The sequence below is a fragment of the Balaenoptera borealis genome (genome assembly GCF_965194805.1).
Source record: "Balaenoptera borealis genome assembly, chromosome: 8".
Lineage (NCBI taxonomy): Eukaryota > Metazoa > Chordata > Mammalia > Artiodactyla > Balaenopteridae > Balaenoptera > Balaenoptera borealis.
The window spans coordinates 92614089-92630450 of NC_138865.1; the positions used below are offsets into that span (position 1 = coordinate 92614089).

Below are 16362 nucleotides of genomic sequence, written 5' to 3' on the forward strand. Positions count from 1 at the left end.
ATAGCTATTCTTTCTCATCCTTAGTTGATTAAAATATGAACATACAATAGGAAAGGGCAAAACATGGCCATTAAAATCTCTTCTTGTGGTACTGATGTTGTATTTTCTGCATCATAATCCTATGGCACCAGCTGTATTTAATTTCTTGCTATATATTCCAGTTAAATAAATGGTGCTTTCTTGAGTGCTAACTACTCATGGACATGTTCTGATGACTCTGGGGTGAATTCACCCACTTCAGTGAACACTGTAATAAGCCAGACTCTATGCAGTGTTCTAGTGGAATTAAGATACCAAACGCAAAAAAAATACCAGATGCATGGCATTCCAAATCATTGGAAGAAGCAAAATATAGTCAACCAAATGCCAGCCTCTGATTGGAAGATAACCTAAAAGAGTAAGGATTTTTTTTATTTTTTGGATCATTTCACATGCATACAAAATCACTGTGTGGAGGACCTTCAAGATGGCGGAGGAGTAAGACGTGGAGATCACCCTCCTCCCCACAAATACATCAAAAATACATCTACACATGGAACAACTCCTACAGAACACGTACTGAATGCTGGCAGAAGACCTCAGACTTCCCAAAAGGCAAGAAAATCCCCACGTACCTGGGTAGGGCAAAAGAAAAAAGAAAAAACAGAGACAAAAGAATAGGGATGGGACCTGCACCTCAAGGAGGGGGCTGTTAAGGAGGAAAAGTTTCCACACACTAGGAAGACCCTTCACTGGCAGAGACGCAGGGTGGCGGAGGGGGAAGCTTCGGAGCCACGGAGGAGAGCGCAGCAACAGGGGTGTGGAGGGCAAAGTGGAGAGATTCCCGCACAGAGCATCGGTGCCGACCAGCACTCACCAGACCGAGAGGCTTGTCTGCTCACCTGCCAGGGTGGGGGCTGGGAGCTGAGGCTCGGGCTTTGGAGATCAGATCCCAGGGAGAGGACTGGGGTTGGCTGTGTGAACACAGCTTGAAGGGGGCTAGTGTGCCACAGCTACTGGGAAGGGGTCTGGGAAAAAGTCTGGAACTGCCTAAGAGGCAAGAGACCATTGTTTCGGGGTGCGCGAGGAGAGGGGATTCAGTGCAACACCTAAATGAGCTCCAGAGGTGGGCGCGAGCCGTGGCTATCAGCGTGGACACCAGAGATGGGCATGAGATGCTAAGGCTGCTGCTGCTGCCACCAAGAAGCCTGTGTGCAAGCACAGGTGACTATCTACACCTCCCCTCCCAGGAGCCTGTGCAGCCCGCCACTGCCAGGGTCCCGTGATCCAGGGACAGCTTCCTCAGGACAACACACGGCATGCCTCAGGCTGTTACAGAGTCACGCTGGCCTCTGCCGCCACAGGCTTGCCCCGCATCCAGTACCCCTCCCTCTGCCCCGCCTGAGTGAGCCAGAGACCCCTAATCAGCTGCTACTTTAACCCCGTCCTGTCAGGTTGGGGAACAAACGCCCACAGGTGACCTACACACAGAGGGCCAAATCCAAAGCTGAACCCCAAGAGCTGTGTACACAAAGAAAAGAAAGGGAAATTTCTCCATGCAACCTCAGGAGCAGTGGATTAAATCTCCACAATCAACTTGATGTACCCTGCATCTGTGGAACACCTGACTAGACAACAAATCATCCCATAATTGAGGCGGTGGACTTTGGGAGCAACTGTAGACTTGGGGTTTGCTTTCTGCCTCTAATTTGTTTCTGGTTTCATGTTAATCTTAGTTTAGTATTCAGAGCTTATTATCATTGGTAGATTTGTTTACTAATTTGGTTGCTCTCTTTTTTTTATATATATATATTTTTTTACTTTTCTCTTTTTGTGAGTGTGTGTGTGTATGCTTCTTTGTGTGATTTTGTCTGTAGAGCTTTGCATTTACCATTTATCCTAGGGTTCTGTCTGCCCTTTTTTTTTTTTTTTTTTTTTAATACTTTTTAGTGCTTGTTATCATTGGTGGATTTGTTTCTTGGTTTGGTACCTCTCTCTTTCTTTTTATTTTTTTAATTTTCAATAATTTTTAAAAATTATTGGTTTTAATAACTTTATTTTATCTTATTTTTTTCTTTCTTTCTTTTTCTTTTTTCCTCTCTTTTCTTCTGAGCCGTGTGGCTGACAGGGTCTTGGTGCTCTGGCCGGGTGTCCGGCCTGAGCCTCATAGGTGGGAGAGCCGAGTTCAGGACATTGGACCACCAGAGACCTCCCGGCCCCACGTAATATCAAACGGTGAAAGTTCTCCCAGAGATCTCCATCTCAACGCTAAGACCCAGCTCCACTCAATGCCCAGCAAGCTATAGTGCTGGACAGCCCATGCCAAACAACTGACAAGACAGGAACACAACCCCACCCATTAGCAGAGAGACTGCCTAAAATCATAATAAGGTCACAGACATCCCAAAAACACACCACCAGACATGGTCCTGCCCACCAGAAAGACAAGATCCAACCTCATCCACCAGAACACAGGCACCAGTCCCCTCCACCAGGAAGCCCACACAACACACTAAACCAAACTTACTCACTGGGGGCAGGCACAAAAACAACAGAACTGTGAACCTGCACCCTGCAAAAAGGAGACCCCAAACACATTAAGTTAACCAAAATGAGAAGACAGAGAAACACACAGCAGATGAAGGAGCAAGGTAAAAACCCACCAGACCAAACAAATGAAGAGGAAATAGGCAGTCTACCTGAAAAAGAATTCAGAGTAATGATAGTAAAGGTGATCCAAAGTCTTGGAAATAGAATGGAGAAGATACAAGAAATGTTCAACAAGGACCTAGAAGAACTAAAGAGCAAACAAACAATGATGAACAACACAATAAATGAAATTAAAAATTCTCTAGAAGGAATCAATAGCAGAATAACTGAGGCAGAAGAACAGATAAGTGACCTGGAAGATAAAATAGTGGAAAAAACTACCGCAGAGCAGATTAAAGAAAAAAGAATGAAAAGAATTGAGGACAGTCCCAGAGACTTCTGGGACAACATTAAAAGCACCAATTCGAATTATAGGGGTCCCAGAAGAAGAGGAGAAAAAGAAAGGGACTGAGAAAATATTTGAAGAGATTATAGTTGAAAACTTCCCTAATATGGGAAAGGAAATAGTCAATCAAGTCCAGGAAGCGCAGAGAGTCACATACAGGATAAATACAAGGAGAAACACGCCAGGATACATATTAATCAAACTATAAAAAATTAAGTACAAAGAAAAAATATTAAAAGCAACAAGGGAAAAGCAACAAATCACATACAAGGGAATCCTCATAAGGTTAACAGCTGATCTTTCAGCAGACACACTGCAAGCCAGAAGGGTGTGACAGGACATATTTACAGTGATGAAAGGGAAAAACCTACAACAAAGATTACCCAGCAAGGATCTCATTCAGATCTGATGGAGAAACTAAAACCTTTACAGAAAAGCAAAACTTAAGAGAATTCAGCACCACCAAACCAGCTTTACAACAAATGCTAAAAGAACTTCTCTAGGCAGGAAACACAAAAGAAGGAAAAGACCTACAATAAGAAACCGAAAACAGTAAAGAAAATGGTAATAGGAACATATATATTGATAATTACCTTAAATGTAAATGGATTAAATTCTCCAACCAAAAGACATAGACTGGCTGAATGGATACAAAAACAAGACCCATATATATGCTGAAGAGACGCACTTCAGACCTAGGGACACATACACACTGAAAGTGAAGGGATGGAAAAAGATATTCCATGGAAATGGAAATCAAAAGAAACCTGGAGTAGCAATTCTCATATCAGACAAAATAGACTTTAAAATAAAGACTATTACAAGAGACAAAGAAGAACACTACAGAATGATCAAGGGATCAATCCAAGAAGAAGATATAACAATTGTAAATATTTATGCACCCAGCATACGAGCACCTCAATACATAAGGCAAATGCTAACAGCCATAAATGGGGAAGTCGACAGTACCACAATCATAGTAGGGGACTTTAACACACCACTTTCACCAATGTACAGATCATCAAAAATGAAAATAAATAAGGAAACACAAGCTTTAAATGACACATAAAACAAGATGGACTTAATTGATATTTATAGGACATTCCATCCAAAAACAACAGAATACACTTACTTCTCAAGTGTTCATGGAACATTGTCCAGGATAGATCATATCTTGGGTCACAAATCAAGCCTTGGTAAATTTAAGAAAATTGAAGTCATATCAAGTATCTTTCTGACCACAATGCTATGAGACTAGGTATCAATTACAGGAAAAAAATCTGTAAAAAATACAAACACGTGGAGGCTAAACAGTACACTACTAAATAACCAAGAGACCACTGAATAAACCAAAGTGGAAATCAAAAAGTATCTAGAAAGAAATGACAATGAAAACACAATGACTCAAAACCTATAGGATGCAGCAAAAGCAGTTTTAACAGGGAAGTTTATAACAATACAATCCTACCTCAAGAAACAAGAAACATCTCAAATAAACAATCTAACCTTACACCTAAAACAATTAGAGAAAGAAGAACAAACCCCAAAGTTAGCAAAAGGAAAGAATTCATAAAGATCAGATCAGAAATAAATGAAAAAGAAAGGAAGAAAACAGTAGCAAAGATCAACAAAACTAAAAGCTGGTTCTTTGAGAAGATAAACAAAATTGATAAACCATTAGCCAGACTCATCAAGAAAAAGGAAAAAACTCAAATCAGTAGAATTAGAAATGAAAAAATAGAAGTAACAGCTGACACTGCAGAAATACAAAGAATCACTGGAGATTAGTACAAGCAACTATATGCCAATAAAATGTACAACCTGGAAGAAATGGACAAATTCTTAGAAAAGCACAACCTTCCTAGACTGAACCAGGAAGAAATAGAAAATATAAACAGCAATCACAAGCACTGAAATTGAAACTGTGATTAAAATTCTTCCAACAAACAAAAGCCCAGGACCAGGTGGCTTCACAGGTGACTTCTATCAAACATTCAGAGAAGAGCTAACACCTATCCTTCTCAAACGCTTCCAAAATATAGCAGAGGGAGGAACACTCCCAAACTCATTCCACGAGGCCACCATCACTCTGATACCAAAACCAGACAAAGATGTCACAACAAAAGAAAACTACAGGCCAATATCACTGATGAACATAGATGCAAAATCCTCAACAAAATACTAGCAAATGGAATCCAACACATTAAAAGAATCATACACCATGTTCAAGTGGGGTTTATCTCAGGAATGCAAGGACTCTTCAATATACACAAATCAATCAATGTGCTAAACCATATTAACAAATTGAAGGAGAAAATCCATATGATAATAGATGCAGAAAAAGCTCTCGACAGAATTCAAAACCCATTTATGATAAAAAAAACTCTCCAGAAAGTAAGCATAGAGGGAACTTAGCTCAACATAATAATGGCCATATATGACAAACCCACAGCCAACATCATTCTCAATAGTGAAAAACTGAAATCATTTCCTCTAAGATCAGGAACAAGACAAGGATGTCCACTCTCGCCAGTATTATTCAACGTAGTTTTGTAGGTCCTAGCCACGGCACTCAGAGAAGAAAAAGAAATAAAAGGAATACAAATTGCAAAAGAGGAAGTAAAACTGTCACTGTTTGCCGATGACATGATACTATACATAGAGAATCCTCAAGATGCCACCAGAAAACTACTAGAGCTAATCAATGAATTTGGTAAAGTAGCAGGATACAAAATTAATGCACAGAAATCTCTTGCATTCCTGTATACTAATGCTGAAAAATCTGAAAGAGAAATTAAGGAAACACTCACATTTACCATTGCAACAAAAAGAATAAAATATCTAGGAATAAACCTACCTAAGAAGACAAAAGACCTGTGTGCAGAAAGCTATAACACACCAATGAAGGCAATTAAAGATGATAGAAACAGATGGACAGATATACCATGTTCTTAGATTGGAAAAATCAACATTGTGAAAATGACTCTACTACCCATAGCAATCTACAGAGTCAATGAAATCCCTAACCAACTACCAATGACATTTTTCACAGAACTAGAGCAAAAAATTTCACACCTTATATGGAAACACAAAAGACCCTGATTATCCAAAGCAATCTTGAGAAAGGAAAACAGAGCTGGATGAATCAGGCTCACTGACTTCAGACTCTACTACAAAGCTACAATAATCAAGACAGTCTGATACTGGCACAAAAACAGAAATATAGATCAATGGAACTGGATAGAAAGCCCAGAGATAAATCCATGAACATATGGTCACCTTATCTTTGATAAAGGCAAGAATATACAATGGTGAAAAGACAGCCTCTTCAATAAGTGGTGCTGGGAAAACTGGACAGCTACATGTAAAAGAATGAAATTAGAACACTCCCTAACACCATACACAAAAATAAACTCAAAATGGATTAAAGACCTAAATGTAAGGCCAGACACCGTGAAACTCTTAGAGGAAAACATAGGCAGAACACTCTTTTACATAAATCACAGCAAGATCCTTTTTGACCTACCTCCTAGAGAAATGGGAATACAACAAAAATAAACAAATGGGATCTAATGAAACTTAAAAGCTTTTGCACAGCAAAGGAAAACATAAACAAGACGAAAAGACAACCCTCAGAATGGGAGAAAATATTTGCAAATGAAGCAAATGACAAAGGTTTAAGCTCCAAAATATACAAGTAGCTCATGCAGCTCAATACCAAAAAACAAACAACCCAATCCAAAAATGGGCAGAAGACCTAAATATACATTTCTCCAACAAAGATATACAGGTTGCCAACAAACACATGAAAGGATGCTCAACATCACTAATCATTAGAGAAATGCAAATCAAAACTACAATGAGGTATCACCTCACACCAGTCAGAATGGCCATCATCAAAAAATCTACTAACAATAAATGCTGGAGAGGGTGTGGAGAAAAGGGAACCCTCTTGCACTGTTGGTGGGACTGTCAATTGCTACAGCCACTATGGAGAACAGTATAGAGGTTACTTAAAAAACTAAAATAGAACTACCGTATGACCCTGCAATCCCACTACTGGGTATATATCCTGAGAAAACCATAATTCAAAAAGACTCATGTACCACAGTGTTCATTGCAGCTCTATTTACAATAGCCAGGACATGGAAGCAACCTAGGTGTCCATCGACAGATGAATGGATAAAGAAGATGTGGCACATATATACAATGGAACATTACTTAGCCATAAAAAGAAACGAAATTGAGTTATTTGTAGTGAGGTGGATGGTCCTAGAGTCTGTCATACAGAGTGAAGTAAGTCAGAAAGAGAAAAACACCATATGCTTACACATATATATGCAATGTAAAAAAAAAAAAAAAAAAAAGAGGTTCTGAAGAACCTCGGGGCAGGACAGGAATAAAGATGCAGATGTAGAGAATGGACTTGAGGACACAGGGAGTGGGAAGGGTAAGCTGGGACGAAGTGAGAGAGTGGCATGGACATATATACACTACCAAATGTAAAATCGATAGCTAGTGGGAAGCAGCTGCATAGCACAGGGAGATCAGCTCGGTGCTTTGTGACCACCTAGAGGGGTGGGATAGGGAGTGTGGGAGGGAGATGCAGGAGGGAGGGGATATGGGGATATACGTATGCATATAGCTGATTCACTTTGTTATACAGCAGAAGCTATCACAGCATTGTAAAGCAATTATACTCCAATAAAGATGTTAAAAAAAAATCACCGTGTGTGTGTGTGTATAAAGTGTTTATTTAAATATATATATCTAAATATATATGGGTTTGTAATGACCCAAGGCTTTATAGTTGTCTTATTTTTTTAAAGCTCTACTAAGGATCACAAGTCGGGAAGATAGACTTTAGAATTATTCCAGTGTTGAGGTTTTGTTAGGCTTATGCACTACTCCATTTAAGATTTATGAAATATTTTTTCAGATGATCAAGCAAAAAGTCTCAGTCAACAATGGAAGATAACCCAAGATGGATGTGGCATAATGGTAGAAAATGAGAAGAAAACTTTCTTAGAAATCAGTGAGGTCAAAGTAAGATCAGGCAATAGGTTAGACAAAGTACCAAAGATTCGATAGGATCAGAATCACTATGGAAGTTCAATAATACAATGATGGAACCACTTTAGTTAATGACAAGAATGGATGACCAAACTGAAGAGATTTAGATCATTAGAGTTGAGGTCAAACAATGATCAGGTCAGTTTATACTCTTAAGGGCTTTGAATCAGAATTGTGACAGAATTGGGATGGATACATGGAATGAATCATGGCATGTAAGTCTTTAAAGAATATGGAGCGTCCATGAGATTTGTAAATATCAGGGACAAGGAGAGCCCAGTATTGCTTGATTAAACTCCAGGAAACTGGGATTTTAATGTGTAGAGTAATAATCATAGCTAGGGTTGGGAAAAGAGGGGAATCCTATCTCATTTTCTGACTTGGAGGTCCACAGAGAGTGCAATAATGGTTGTTTTATTGGAGATATCTCCTGGAAAAATATGGGTGTTTCAGGAATAGCCTCATTTTAGTTACGGTCGACAAATGAATAAATTGAAGAAGGATAAGGATTCCACAGTGTTAAGAATAAAGGAGGGCTAGCATTGAATAGTGTGGGGATGCGAATATGGGAGAGGAGAGATGTAGAGAGGGGTTTGGATTCTGGGAAGTTATTATAGTTAATAGAGATATAAAGAATTGGGTTATTGATTGTCTTGCTTTTTTTTTTTAATTTTATTTATGTATTTATTTATTTATGGCTGTGTTGGGTCTTCGTTTCTGTGCGAGGGCTTTCTCTAGTTGCGGCGAGCGGGGGCCACTCTTCATCGTGGTGCACGGGCCTCTGGCCTCTCTTGTTGCAGAGCACAGGCTCCAGACGCGCAGGCTCAGTGGTTGTGGCTCACGGGCCCAGTTGCTCCGCGGCATGTGGGATCTTCCCAGACCAGGGCTCGAACTCGTGTCCCCTGCATTGGCAGGCGGATTCTCAACCACTGCGCCACCAGGGAAGCCCTGTCTTGCTTTTTTAAACGTATCTCTGAAAAAGTGTTTCAGTGTTGATGCAACCTGAGGCCACAGGTATCATCTGAAGCCTGGTGAATCACTGCTGGCAGCTAGCTCTGGATTGCAGGAGCAATAGGGCAGAGCTGGAACAGACCTTAGGTGGCTAAAGCCTCTGTAGGCCTTGAAGTTGTTAGAGGAACAGATGTCAAGTAGCCAGAGAGGTAATAAGAAAATACAGTAATAACCCCAGGTGGTAAGAGACCTTATATATTTTACTATAGGTATATACTCTTCACAGATATACACAGGGCAGTAAATTGACTCTGAATTACCTTATTACTTCACTAAATGTACGTATATACAACTTCACTTTAGTTATCTAATTTTCACACTATAAAGGTAGACTATATTCTGATGTCTCAGAGGCTGCGTATAGTGGTTAACAACAAAAAAAAAATCGGAAATGTGAAAATACCACTGGTGGTTTAATCCATGTTACATTAAAAGCCTGCTATGCATGAACTCTTTTTCTGTTGAATAGAGTAATCTGTTTTTTTATTTTACTTTTTATATATAACCAAAGAACTTCTAAAATAGAATTAATACTCACTGCATAAGGAGTTTAACTGCCTCTTTCAAATAGGGAACTGACCTGCCCTGACTTTCTAAACAGGGTGTAGCGATAATTGGTAGAATGGTGTGGTGGCATGTTTACCCAGCTGGTCACCTGCACGGAGAACAGCTTTCTTATTAAAGTGAATCCACCCATGAAGGACCTTTGAATATGCTGCTTTTGCAGAGTGGGTGCTCTGCTGATGCATTCTGCTCAAACCCCAAATGAAGAAACGCTTGAATTATTTTTGATTCTAAGCAAGCAAGGGGGTGATAAGCAACTGCCTGTTCATTTGGAGCATATGCTTACTGAGTTCTAATTCTCTTTTGTTTTGGGACCAGATGCTGCATCCTAGTAATTCCCAAACCTGGCTGATCTTCAGAATCATCTAGGGAGCTTTTAAAAATATCGGTATCCAGGCTTTCCACTCAGAAATTTTGATTTATTATACCTTGACTGGGGTATAGAAATCTGCATTTGAATAAGCTCCAGATAATTATTTCAGGTTTAGGGATCAGTGCTCTATATCAATGGTTTATAACCTTGGTGTGGGATTGGGGTGGAGAGGAAAATTCTGCGTGTAATTCATGAACATCCCCCGCTCCAAAGTCCTCTATCCCCAAATGAAAATCATTGCTCTAGACTACTTATTAGACACATATTTATTTACCTAATGAACATATTTTGAGAGGGCATTGCCTACGACAAATTAAATGGTAAATTGCTTGACTCTTTGAAAAGATGCAGAACTGGGGCTACTGCCTCCTTGGCCACATACACTCTCCTTAGGATAAGGGAACTGCATGCTTTCCGAGTTACTTGCTCTCAAGTCACATGCAGTAGGCTTAAAGTTTAATTTTCTTCATCAGGAAATAATTCTAAATACTTTTAGCTGGTATCAGTGCCTGATCTTACCCCAAAAGTAGAACGTGTGTAAAAATCAGAGACTAGCCAATAGGTCTGTCTGTAAGGGCAATATTGATGTATAAGAAGCCTGGGGCTATGTTTAGAAGGTTCTTTAATAAATGTTTAGCTCAAGAGCACATCAGGCCAGGAGAGAGAACATAAGTTGGGGCATGGAGATAAAACACATGATCAAGGTCTTGGAGCAAAGATAAAGAGCGGAGTGGCTGGGTTTCATTCCAGTAATTGATAGTAGATGTACCAAGGGTGAGAGAGAGTCAGTAGCAGAATGACCAGAAATGAACCTGGATACCACAGAGTGAGGACACTTCAAGAACTAATTCTGCTTGCATATTAAGCAGAATTATTTTTACACACTGATCAGTAGATTTCTTGGTTGAGGTTGGGGGACTTGTGAATGACTGGACAGTGTATTATAGATGGTGAAAAGCCCTGCCATGCACGCTAATTATGTATTTTGCCACTTCTTCCTTTCCCCATAAAATGATCTCATGGAAATATCAGGTATCCTCTACAATGAATATCTGTTGTTTTTGTCCGCTCAACACAGATCATTCCTTAGTAATGGTATTCTGATGTTCTTTGAGAAATTACCCTCTCCCTGGAGATATTTATACTCTAATGGTTAAAACAGTTACTAGTTAGATCCAATGAAACTCAATTTCGGACCAATTATTGGAATATTTTTGAGGGATATTCATTCTTTCCTGGAGTGACACTGGAGTGTCTGGGGGAATTGGATGAAAGCCTGGGATGTCTGGCAGCCATCTTGCTTTAAGACAGATGCCTGCCAAAAAGGGAGCCACCGTAAGGAAAAGAGAGCCAGTAAGTTTAGCTCCTCAGTCCAGTTATTCCTCAAGCTTATATAACCTGAACTTTTTAGAGACATGAGACAATAACTCCTCTCTCTCTCTCTCTTTCTTAGTCTCTCTATCAACTTGAATTGGGTTTTCCAATGCATTCAAACAAAAAATAGTCATGTTTAATATTTCCTGGAGAAGCTGTTTACTTGTTGAAAACTATGTTCGCTTTTGGTTCAAATTTGGTGTGTAAGAAAATAAGCCTTTAGAAAAATTGCTGATAATAATCATTTGTTGAAAGAAGTGAATCCAAGTAAAGCCAAAATAGTTGTGAGAGGTAGTGCCAAAATATGCTTGGAGTTTCTCAAGTAGTAAGAGAACAGAGGATAATAGTGGGAAGAGGGAGAGGGAAAGAGAGAGAGAGTCTTAGAATGAACTGATAGGAAAAAGCTAAACACATCCATAGATGATCGAAACCATGAGACTGAAGAGATAACTTATTCCTCTACAATTTAATGGCTATTTCTTTCAGTTCTTTCTCTCATATTTAGAGAAAAAGAAAGAGTCAGGGATGTATATAATATTCTCTAAGTAGTAGCGACTATCAGCTAAAAGAAACAGGTAGATGAGAAAAAGTGAAAATGTCTTGGGGGATACTGGTAGGGAGCAGATTATCAAAAATCATTGTTGAAGTAGCATGAAAAATTTTATTCATTTTATTAATAGTTCAATCTGGTAATAGTTGTTTTAATTCTTCCTCAGATGCTGGAGTAAGCTCCATAGGATTACTAAGTGAGAAAATTCCTGGGCTACTCTGAACTTGGAGAGGTGTTTGCACAAGGCCAAGATAACACAGTGGGAAGGAGAGACTGACTGGCAGATGATAAGGTATGTGAGTCGGTTAAACTCAATTAATCCATTCTTCATCCTACCTGAGCTGGAGCTAAGTTAATAACTTGTAGCAGGGGTCTCAGCTTGAGGCCATGCTGTGTTCATTTCTGGGCTTCACACATAATCTGGACAAGTCTGGAGAATTAGTAAGAAGCATAAAATATGCTTATTGGTATGCAAGACTGATAACCCTTTTGGGAGAAAATTCATCTTAAAGTATGACTCAACGAACTTGGTGGTTTGGGGAAGAAAGATTCTGAGTCAACTCTGGTAAGGTCCCTAGATCTATTCTTCACTCTCTGACTATGGCTGTATATTAGAAGGATATAAGAATGCATGCACAAGCTAGAAGGCCTGTTATACAAAATAATCAATAAAAGAATAAGCTGCAAGCAGCACCACTTTAGTGTTATTTTTCTCAAGAAGTGTAACACAAACAAGAGAGACATTCGCACCCACTTCACCAGAACCTATAGAGCACCATGAAGTTTCAGTGGTATAAGGAGTACATTGCTTCTGTGGCAGTGATGCCTTGCAGGGGACAACAGTGGCATCATTAACATGGCACATGGCAGAGACATCTTGACATGGTACAGAGTATGGCACTCAGCAATAGTAGTTGTGTTTAGCAAAAGTAACTTACTGCAAGAGCTATCTGTGCCCAGAGTAGTGGTGGTGTCTAGTGGGCGTGGCTGAACCTAGCAGGAGACAAAGCAGTGTCCACCACAGGCACTCAAGCTGAAGAGAAACGGCAGGACATGGAGGACATGGAAGTAGTTTTCAGTGGATGGATTGGAACCCAGCTGGAATGACGGTGATGCTCCCATTGTCAGAGCAGACAGGGAAGAGTGGAGTATAGCGATTTTGGTGTTGCCAGAAGAAGTATCAGTGATGCTCAGGGAATGCTACGTGGTAGGTGATTAGAAACTACCATACGACTTCCTGCGACCTTGGAGTGTTGGGATCATGCATTACAAGGTAGGGACACGAGCCAGTAAAACACTGTTCATGGCCATAAACAGAAAAAATATACACACTCACACACTTACTAATATTTATAGAGTTAATTTTTATCTGCTCCTCACCTGCACTCCCATCACAAAGTAAATTTTAGTTTCTATGAGTATTGAAAGGCAAAATCCCTCTCCCCTATAAAAATTAAGAGCTGGTTTTAAAACCATGTAGGCAACCAGTTGTCAGCAATATGGGTGTTAGGCTTCAGCAACAATGAAAAAAGCTGTTTCATTCCCTAGTTTCCTAGAGCAATGAATTCACATAATGCCATTTTGACATTGTAGAGACAAGTCTATTAAAATATGAATTTATGGTTACTTTGACTCTTATGTTGGTCCATTTAGCATAATAGTTGCAATTGACCTAAATAGCAGAAAGTACATTTTATTCTGTTTGAAATTAAAATGGATTGAATGATTTTCTTGTATATATCATTGTTGAAGTTTTTGTTACACTCTGAATTAACACAAATAGCAGTAATAACACAACTGGATGCACCTGGCATGGGTTATTGGATTTATCCCAAGCTGCTTTTTCATAATTGGCCATTTCTATCCATGTTACTGAAACCCAGTAATGTTTTTAATGTTTTAAAATCAGAATGTTTTAAAAATCAAGCTTGCAGAAATATAATTAATAAAGAAAGCAAGGCAAGAGGCTATGGCAGCCTGTGAAATAATAATTTACCACCTTTTTTGAGGTGTGTCTTGGCAATGTATAATAAAAGCCATAAAATGTGCAAACCCTTTGACCCAACATCCCCTTTTTAAGATTTACTCTAAAGATATAATTAAAGATGTACATAAAGATTTGGCTAACTTCTGTTCATTACAACATACTTTATATAGTAAAAAAGTAGAAATAAATATCTAATAATAAGGACTTGGAATTATAAAATACTATACATCCAAATAATAGAAGATTAGGTAAATTTTGAATTAGCTTTTTATATTTTTTAATTTTACAATGAAATATACACCTAGAAAACCACACAAAATATGTATAGCTTATTCAGTTATTTTAAGTTACTATAAACAGTAACCCCAGGGATTCCCCATGTGTCCCATCTCAATCACAACCCCTCCATTTCCGTAAATAACCACTATCCTGACATTTATTTTATCTTTATTGGTTTTATCATCAATGTGTTCATTTTAAATTTATAGTGTTCATTTTCAGACACTATAATTCAGTCTTACCCAAACAAACAAAAATACAAAGCAATTTTAATGTCTTTTAAGTCTCTTATAATCAGTAGGTTTTCTGCTTGTGTCTTACTTTTTTTTTTTCTTTTCCTTAAAGACCCTGAGGGCATTTTGACCTGTAGAGTTTTCTGGTGTGGATTTTGTAGGTTGCTTATTCTTGGTACACTTCAACTTGCTCTTCTGTCCTCTGTGTTTTCTGCAGACTGGCAGCTGGATCCAGAGACTTAAGATCCATGTCCAGTCCTTTTGGCAAGTCTATCGGGAGTGCTCTGTCATTAAAATGTGCATAGTGTCAGATAGTTTCACATTTTATGATGCTTGCAACTGTAGATGATCACATTTAGATCTAGTAATTATTTGATATTGTAAACTAGTCGTATTCTAATTCTGTCAATTCTTTTAAAATTTATTAATTGGAAAAGCTATTATAAAGACATGATTTACCTTATCTACTATTTGATAAGCAAGGGATACTATTCCTAATCATAGGATTATTTCCCTGTATTTGCCAGTTTTCAAGATTACCATATTATTACTATATTCTCCTTTATACCTTGTTTAATCCTACTTCTAAAAAGAGCTATCAATCTTTATGTCAGTGTCTCTCCAGTCATTTTGATTATTCGAGGCTCTTTTTCTAGTACATTCCTCAGGAAGATCTGATATCAAAAATAATCTACTAGTTCCTGCATATTGATAACAGTTTGTGTCCTTTATAGAAAGTTAGTTTTGTTGGATATAAATCCTTCATTCACATTTCCATTCCTTGAGTTTCTTAAATATGTTTTTTCATTCTTTTCTGACATAAAACATCATATTAAAAAGTCAGATGGTAATTTAATTCTCTGTCCTAATATGTCATGTACTGTGTTTTCCTAGATGCCCAAGAAATTTATTATTTCTTTTTTTAAACCAAGAAATTTTATTAGAATATACTATTCATTATTATTTATTGATTTATTAGAATATTGCTATTCATCATTCTGGGTTGATATTCTGAAACACATAGTAAGTTCATCAAATCATTTTTTATTTTAGAAACTTTTCTGGAATTATAGTTTGTAGTATTTGCTATTTCTTTGCATTAAATTGATTTTCTTCTTGAGGAAATCTTATCTTAAATAGTTGTTACTTTCTCTCAAAACATTTCTCTCTCTCTCTCTCTTTTTTTTTTTTTTTTTTTGATTTAAAAGATTTCATCCTTTATACCTTAGGTTTTTTTTCCCTTAAATCACAAGGGTATTTATTCAGTCCTGTGTTTCGTTTTGTTAGAAGTCATTTTCTGAAAAAAAAAATTATTTTCTTTTTTTAAAAAATTGTTTTATTTCTAATTCTATTTTGAATTCTGAACATTTCTGAGATTTTTTCCAATTCTGATTTTTGTTGTTCTTTTATCTTTTGTATTTTCTTAATGTCATGAAAGAGGAGGTTCAGTTTTTATCTACTTCGTAGTAATGTCTTTTATGGTCTGTAGGGATGTTATTCTGCTCCAATTTTCCTTTTCCTTACATTAATTTTGCATTGGATTTGGCCTTGATACCATTTCTTCATTTTTATGTGAATTTAGTTTTCCTGAACATTACCCTGAGGTTCAGGGTAATGTTTTTAACTTCACAGATCTTCCTCTTCTGCTGTTTTTGTATATTGTTCCAAACTATGGACATTTTGTCATTTTTCTGCTCAATTCTAATTCTACTCCCATCAGTTTCTCCTCACTGTGAGCTTTCATCTTGGGAGGGAACCCTGGAAGTTTAGACACCAAAGGAGTTCAAATGCTATTTTTGGGTTGTGGGATTAAAGTGTCTCATGTTTCAATTTCAATCTCTCTCTCTCTCTCTCCCTCTCTCGTGTTTCAATCTCAGTCTCTCTCTTTCTCTCTCTGTCTTAGTGTGTCACCATGAACTCACATATTTGTTTTTGTTGAATATG

General features: G+C 38.0%; 1 long non-coding RNA gene across 1 annotated transcript in view; it reads left to right on the forward strand.

The window, feature by feature from the left end:
- The window catches only part of LOC309634313, a 247344-nt gene that overhangs the window by 61101 nt on the left and 169881 nt on the right, over nt 1-16362 (forward strand). The window contains exon 2 of the long non-coding RNA XR_014247970.1: nt 12086-12211. This is a non-coding gene — a long non-coding RNA (uncharacterized lncRNA). The remainder of the gene's footprint in view (nt 1-12085; nt 12212-16362) is intronic.